Source organism: Lycium barbarum, chromosome 9, assembly GCF_019175385.1.
Source record: "Lycium barbarum isolate Lr01 chromosome 9, ASM1917538v2, whole genome shotgun sequence".
Lineage (NCBI taxonomy): Eukaryota > Viridiplantae > Streptophyta > Magnoliopsida > Solanales > Solanaceae > Lycium > Lycium barbarum.
Genome location: NC_083345.1, coordinates 117,527,182 through 117,536,240, shown reverse-complemented (window position 1 = coordinate 117,536,240; position 9,059 = coordinate 117,527,182).

The following is a 9,059-nucleotide window of genomic DNA, read 5'->3' as shown; positions in this document are numbered from 1 at the left end:
CAAGTGATTGTTGCTCAATTGGCAAAACGCCTCCACCCATGATTTGTAGGTTGGGGATTCGAGTCACGCCGGAGGGAAGTGTGGAAACGCCATAGATCCTTCAAAATAGGGGGTAAAATAAATGAGGTTGAAATGGAGAAAACACCTTGCATCTTTGAAATTATGTTGACTCCTTCCACATTTTTGAAAGTCTTCTGGTAGACAACCTCTTAAAATTTGTCCATGACCTGTGGAGGCAAACTTATCGTGACTAATGTTGACTTTCTTGCATAGCTAATGTCTAATGGGTTTGATCTATTAATTGATAGATAAAAAATGGTGGAATTGAAGAGAATCATTTTTTTTTTCAATTTCAGATTTTTGAATTTTTGTTTGTGACTTTGAAATGATGAAGAATAAGGGTTTGGGGCGTCGGGGTGGGGGTGGCGTGGAGATGGAGGAAGGGGAGGGAGTGAGAGTGGTGGTAATGAAGATGAAGATGAAGAAGAAAATGGAGAAGGAGTGATTTTTTTTAATTAAAATCTATTTTTTTTAATTATAATTTCATTTCAGTATTGGGTTGATGAAGAACAAGCTCGTTGCCGGAGATGAGCTCGTCGGAGCTCCGGCGGAGGGGTGGTGGGAAGGTAGAGGAGAAGGGGGAGGTGTTGGGGGTGGTGGTTGAGTAAAGAAGAAGAAGGGGGAGGGGTTGAAATTTTTTTTTAATTAAAATTTTTTAAAAAAAATTACTTTAACTTTGACCTCACCCTCCTATTATTTAAATACAGTCAAACCTCTCTATAGTGGCTGCGTTTGTCCGGAAATTTCATGGTTGCTATAGTGAGGTGTTGTTATGCATGTATACTGGAATTCGATATTTAGATATCATTTAGCTGTTATAAACAAAAGTACGCAAACAATTAACTTTTTGTACTTTTTATGTTTGTAAATACTCAAAATACCACCAAACGTTTGACCAAAATCCCAACTACACACCTAACCTTTGCGGGGATCCTATTACCCCCGTGGACAAATTTTTCCAGTATCAAAATGCCCTTTTTTTGCTGATGTGGCAGTCCAATATGACAACTCCCAATTATTAGCAGGTGCTTGTCCACACGCGCCTGGCCCACGTGCCATCTTTAATTTCCCTCCATTTTTTTTATTAATTTCCCCCCTTCCTCCATCCATCTACTCTTCTTCAAAAAAAAAAAAAAACTCTCAATTTTCCATACTCCATTTTCAATATGAGGATCCGAAAACCCATACCTAATTCTCCTTCATCTTCATCAACATCATCATCCCTGATTTTCTTTAACAAGATTAGATTTTTCAACCTTGATTTTTTTTTTCCAGATTTTTCATTTTTTTTCTTTAGATTTTTTTTTTAATTTGATTTGGGAAAACAGTGATTATAATCCAAACAAACCCAAATGTGAAAGGAAGCTTCCTAACACCAAGTAGAACAAAGTTCATCCATTAATTTGATCAAACAATCAAGAATTTAAAGAAACCCACTTGGTGTTCTTCATAACTTTCTCCACAATGGAGTTTAATTTTCTCCCCAAATCAACTCAAAGAATCTCCAACCAAGAAACAAGTAGCAACTCCAAACAAGCAACTTCCAATCAGATTTTCTATAATAAGATTAGATTTTTCAAGCTTGTTTTTTTTTCCAGATTTTTCGTTTTTTTTTTCTTCAGATTTTTTTTAAAAATTTGATTTGGGAAAACAGTGATTATAATCCAATCAAACCCAAATGTGAAAGGAAGCTTCCTAACACCAAGTAAACAATGTTCATCCATTAATTTGATCAAACAATCAAGAATTTAAGAAACTCACTTGGTGTTCTTCATAGCTTTCTCCACAATGGAGTTTAATTTTCTCTCCAAATCAACTCAAAGAATCTCCAACCAAGCAACAAGTAGCAACAGAGTTTAATTTATGAATTTATAATGGGTATTATTTTGACAAAAAAAAAATGGAGACGGGTATTAAATAGGGTGAAAAAGAAGATGAAGTAGCCTAAAAATGGAGGGAATTTAAATTTATCTATGTGGCATCTATGTGGCAGCTTAGTTGGCGCTCCAAAACACGTCAGATGCAGTTTTTTGAAGGCTATAACGCGGCACTGAGCAGTGCATTCACGCTTTTGTCCACATCAGCAAAAAAAAGGGGCATTTTGATACTGAAAAAATTTGTCCGGAGGGGTAATAGGACACCCCGCAAAGGTTTAGGTGTGTAGTTGGGATTTTGGTCAAACGTTGGGGGGTATTTTGAGTATTTTCTCCTTTTTATGTTATAGACGAAAATAATATACTTGTAAATTTTAAAATCTCAATTGATTTTCATATCTCATAAACTAAAAATTGAAAAGACTAATAATTACTACTAAATTCATAATTAGTTGTACCACACAGACAAAGTATTAAAATCTATGGAACATATGAATTTTAAATTAATTGAGAATTTAAATATTTCAAGTTTGACGTAAGAACTCTACAGTTGTAGGCTGTTTCGTAAATTCTAGTCTCTTAGTGATAATATAACGCTTGAACTGATGAAGAATTTTGTCCAAACTTTCAACAAAAGGAAATTCAATAGCTTTCCCTTGAAGGTTGTCTAAGTGCTTAACAGTTGACTCTTCTATCTCCAAGTAGTAGTAGGTTGAAGCTCTTCATCGACACTTTTGTTGTCACATAATATATTTCTTACAAAATATTACTACATGCTATTTGAATATGGATGTTATAGAGAGATAATTTTACAAAGAGTGTACAGCTATAATGGATGTCATTGCTGTTATAGGCAGAATGATGTTATAGAGAAGTAAAATATAACATGAAAAATCGGTTCCGAAGAATATTAGGTCGTTATAGTGAAATGTTGTTATAACGAATGACAATTATAGAGAGGTTTGACTGTATAATCTTTTTTATGCCACATCAGCTCTCAGAGGCTAAATAAATTCACTTTTAAGTAGTTGATGGGGGAAATAGGTCACTAGTATAGTTAAGGTGTGAAAGTGACTTTTTGTTGATACTTTAGGTGTCAATTTATATATTTTGCCCAGAGTATGAACACAACTAATGCACACACACGCACACTATCCAAAGGATCACTTTAGTTACCACATAACTAACATTCGTCACTTGTATAATACCCCCATATTCCAACTATCACAAACAGAAGCATGCATGTCAATACACAACATATCCTGAGTATCTACATAATCAATGTATTTTCTTTTCGGAGAGGGGCCAATTAAGTTCATTAACCACTACCATCTAAGTCATAGTTATTCTATCTTATCTATACAACCTAAACATGCCAGTTTCAACAGAAATAAAACCCCCTAGGAAAAGAACTCTACCAAATAAAAGTCGAGGGGGTTCCTAAACACATATATACATTACAATGAAATCAAGTAGTCTCACCCCCAACTAAAAAATTATGCACTGCCCCAAGTGCATCAATGTAAGCATAAAAACAAATGGTTAGGACTACTTGAGGCGCTCTAGGCGCGGTGCTCATCTTGTTGTGCACCCACCGCATCAGTACCGGCGGGTGCTGGATCACTAGTGTTGCTAGGAGGCTTGGACTGACTCTGTGGGAGTGGTACTCTGGGAGGACAGTAGTTGCGGCCTCCTCAGGTACCACAATGCTGGGCACCATCTGCTCGATGGGGGGAACTATGCTACTTGATGCCCCGTGAAATAGTAGTCAACAAGGGACTGTCGTGTGGCTCTCTTCAGCTGGGGCTCCTCTAATTCACTTGGATCCAACCCCTCACTATCATCCCTAGATCTCGGCCTCTTGCATCTATCTTGGGCTGAGGGATCCTCTCTCGACAGTCGCACCACAGGCACCAAAGATGCCAAATCTATAGGTATTGCTGGTTAAGGAGGATCTGCAAACACTCCCCCTACTTCACCTGAAGTACAAGGACCTCGCCCTTCAGTTGCACAATGTCCTTCTTCACCGTTTTCATCTCAACTGCTGATGACACCTTCTCTAACTCAAGGACTCTCATTTCAATACCATCAATTCTGGAGTGAATTTGACGGTGTGATTGGGTGAGGGACTCCTGTAGTGGCTCCATATCTTTCCGGACTACCCGCGCTATGACCCTTTCCAATTTCTCCAACAAGCTAGCAATCTGTCTATCAGCTCTTTCCACCTTTACATAGGAGTCGTGAAAGTTTTTCCAGTTAAATAAAATAATGGCACCCCCAGGAAGTGTTGTAGATGTGGGGGTGACACTTGGAGCAGGAGGGGTATTCGTGGTAGCAGGCTCAGTGGTGGTTTCAAGGGCTGCTGACAAGGTGGAACCCGAAGTGGATTCGGGAATATCTGTGAGACCTGCTTCCCCCATGGTGGTAGTCTCAAGACCATCATGGGTCTCCTCGATTGTAGTGCTCTCCTCATCACTCTGGTCGAATTCATAATGCACATGTGTTGCTGTCGCCACACCACATCGGGCTGCCAACAACGCAGCCTTAACATCCTTATCCTTGCTCTTAGTTAATCTATAGAAATGCTTCGCCTCAAGTGTGTGGTCCCAGTAGGAGAAATTATGAACCCTTGCCTTTAAACAAAAACCAGTAATCAAGCACGGGAAAGCCAAAGAAAGCCCAGGCTAGTTCACCCGTGTACGAATCTCACCTGCTATCAACTTCCCTATATCAACTGCATACCGGTACATGATGAAAACTACTAGCATTGCTCGGTAAATAGTAAGCTGATTATCTGCTTGAGTAGGGAAGATTCTGTTTATCAGGACGCTTCACCAAAACTTGGCTTCAACTGAAAGATCTTTCTTTTTAATCTGCACACTAGAGTTGATTGCAATCACTGAAGCTACCCATGGCAACTCATTCAACATATCAGGTTTGTTTTCCCCCATTCTGTATTCCAATTCATCAATGTTTGTTAGCAGCTCTTAGTCGTCCCCGAAGTAAAATCAGTTGATGGCTTTGCGAGAGAAATCAATCCCCAATCCCCTCACATTTACCTTCGAAAGATGTATGACTGTCCGAGTTTATTGGACTAGCTTGTACCGGTTGTTCAACTCTGCTGCATAATTGGCATAAAACTCTCGCACAATTGCGGACATATATATGCCCGGAGGCTGGCTAAGGAAGCCCCATCCATAGTGATCAATGAGAGCCTGAATGTTGGGGAAATGTTCCGCCCCATCGAAACTGATCCGCCTCTCTTCATAGATCCTCCGGCGGAAACCATGTCCTCCTTCCTTGGGCTCCAGTCCTTTATTATATATCTCCTTTGAACCTTGCACCGAAAGCCGAATAGCATTATCAGACCTCTCTTTCATTCTGTTCTCATTTTGTCATGCCGCTTCCTTAGCATCTGTCACGACCCAACTAGGGGCCGTGACGGGTACCCGGGGCTAACCATCGAGCACCACTTATTTCCTTACTCGTCATAGTCCTTATACACTTCTTTACCATTCATAAACTCATAATCATAAGACAATCATTTTTCATTTGAAAACATAATTGATTTTATATACATACGCCCGGCTATCAAAATAATAACATATACACCATAGTAGCATCGTGTGACCATACTACCCACACATACTTATCTACGAGCCTCTACTAGAGTACTAGACATATGGACGGGACAAGACCCCGTCGTGCCCAAAACATATATGTACATAAAATAGTAACTCAATAGCACCTCCAGAATAATGGAGTGCTTTCAACACTCTGCTTATCGACTTCTACAAATCTGGGACTCCTCCCTGCTTTCCTGTGGGCATGAACACAGCGTCCAAAGAAAACGGACGTCAGTACGAATATTGTACTGAGTATGTAAGGCATGAATGAAATAAACATATTAGAGAAATCATAGGACATAAGATGTAAACATAGCCTGCGTAACTTTCAAGGGAGGATACCTTTCATGCCTATATCATATATAATCACAGTAATATATCATCATAACGCATACATCATCGTATCGTACATGTATCATAATACCGTATCTGCTCATACACATTAACGTTATCCGCATTCGGCCACGTAGTGACTCGGCAATATCACCTATATATTTTCTAGGCTTTTCATACATACATCGTATATATAATCATAGCATATACATATTTATATCATATACATACCTGGCCAACCAAGGCTTCAGGGTTATAGCTACCTGGCCCTACCAAGGCTCCAGGGTTATATCTACCTGGCCCTACCAAGGCTTCAGGGTTATATCTACCTAGCCCTACCAAGGCTTCAGGGTTATATCTACCTGGCCCTACCAAGGCTTCAGGGTTATTCGTACCTAACTGCAAAGGTGTGCGCGCATTACATAAATATATGCATATTCTACCCGGCCTTATAAGCTCGGGGTTTCATAATAGTCATACATAAGCATACATACATACATACATACATACATACATATATATATATATATATATATATATATATATATATATATATATATATATATATATATATATATATATATATATACACACACACATAAAAGCCCATAAATATCTTTAGCGTCATCGCTATCAGCATCGTTATCATTATCATCGCATATGCCTTATAAACTTATCATAACCTTTCATGGAGCATACATTTGGATTTTAAGACAATCTATGAGAATCGCATCATATTCGTAACACAAACTTCGTAATAATATCGCATAATAGCCTTTATAATCTCTAACTTAGGCTCATCGTTACCATCGCCGTATCTATAGCGTATCTCTTACCTTTATCTCATGTGAAATCCTCTATGAACATAGACTCGTAACTTTTCGGAACATTGGTCATAGGACATGTATTAGAGCTTGTAGACAATCTATAGCAATATTGGGGTGACATAAGATCGAGAGCCCCCGCTTCCATTATGGAGCACTCATAAGCATTATGCCTCACCTTTAAGGAATTAGCATATAAGGTGAGGGTAGTCAATGAACAACATCAATGGATCGTAATATGGATCATTTGCCTTGTAGAATCATAACATTATAGGCCTTAGGATCTTTAGACTTAGACTCATCATCATCATTATCGTGTTCGTAACATGCCTCTTATCTTATCCCATATGTCTATTCATGAACATAGGCTCTTAGTTTTCCGGATGGTAAGAAAGTCATGGAGAGGTAAGGAAATAATATTATAGGAATCATATAGGGATCATTAGCTTTGTAGGAATATCATATCCTGAACTCTATGACTTCTAGACTTAGATTCATCATTGGTATTGTCATGTTCATAACGTATCTCTTTTCTTTATCTCGTATGAAGTTCTTTATACTCATAGATTCATAGTTCCCAATACGTAGGAAAATCATGGAGAGATAGGAGGATTCATACCATAAGATTCATTGCTTAGAAAGAAAGGACTAGCCTTACATACCTCTTTCCTTTAACAATTTCCATCGCTTGGTTGTCCTCCTTCAATGCTTACGTTTCTACCTTTAAGAGAATTCGCATTCACATTAGCTAATCGATTACATGAACGTTCTTACTAAAGCTAGAGAAAATTGGGCAGCATTTCCTTTGTTTATAAAACTTTTCCCATATTGTATATCAACTCCCAAACATTTATAATAACATTCACAATATCGTAACCAACAATCTTCATTCATCTACATTACCCTCGTTTCACAATTCCACCTCAATTCACCCATAATCATGGTCATAGTATACTAGTACGTTTTCCCACATATAATGCTTATCCCATGTCCTTAATATCATTTATAACATAACTATATCACAACATATCAATAATCATAACTCAATTCAAGTTATCACTCAAAATGACACTATTTACCCTTTCATGACCCATTTTCTATGTCCTTTTACAATCCAAGTGTTTCAACTTTCAAATACCTTAAACAACATGTAAATACCATAAAACTTACCTTAGATGATGTAGGAATTAACCTTGAGTGCAAACACTTCACTTGAGCAAAACCCTAGTTTCACCTTCACTTGGATTCCTTGTCTTGGATGAATTTTAATGAGTTTCTTACATTTGATTCACTTGGTTTGATGTAATTGATCATGGATTTACTTTGATTTCTTGTATATGATGTTTGTGGAACCTTCTAGAGGTCTTGAGAGATGAAGAAGTGTGTGGGAAATGAATTAAATGAAGTGGGATCACATTTATAGACTCAGAACTTATTCAACTCGTCGGGACTTCCACGGACACTTTCACGGTCCGTGGAACATTGTACAGTTCATGGATCTGGTCGTGGATCACCACAAGGAAATCATAATCTCTACTGGGCATTCCATGGACCAGTATACGGTCCGTGGAAGGTTTCACGGTCCGTGAAAGGGGTCGTGGAACTCACAGCTTTTTCCGAAGTTGTCCGCGTCATTTCGTTCAGTAAAAAGGTCATAACTCTTGATACCGATATCGTGTGAGGGCCCACGACCTATGGTTAGAAATATCTTTCAATTATCTACAACTTTCATTCTTAGTGTTTTTCCAAATTCCAAACTTATAATGGCGTTTTGGCCCCTCCAAGTCAGATCATCTGAAAATGTTTCCTTAAATCGTCCTTTTGGATGGCTTATGCCCATATTTGGCTTATGGGTCCTTATTAGGATTTGCTCAACTTTCCATGTACTACTCATATATATCTTCATATGTCCTTTATAAAAATCCGGCATGTGGGCTCCACTTAGCTTACAGCAACGAGGGCTTTTCGGCAAGTGACATATGAACCAATTCAACCCATATGGTCTCCAAATGTCATATGTATACCATTATTACACTCTTATAATATAAACTTTCTCCTTAATCCTCGCATAACTTTGCTATTACTCAGGCCCATACTAAGCTGGCTACGACCTTGGTAGTGCGAAATTTTCCAAGGTGTAACAACATCAAACTCCTCCGAAATGTTACTCGCCTCCTCCTGAATGGGCAGTTCAAGAAAGCTAGATGATTTTTCTCCATCACTGTTGGAGCCAGTGTTCCTTGATGAGGACCCCTCTTTAGATTGGGGGTTTGCCAGAGTTTGGGTTGCTCTACGCGGCCTCATGAGTCGTGCTATAGGAGCATGATCCTCTTCATTCGATG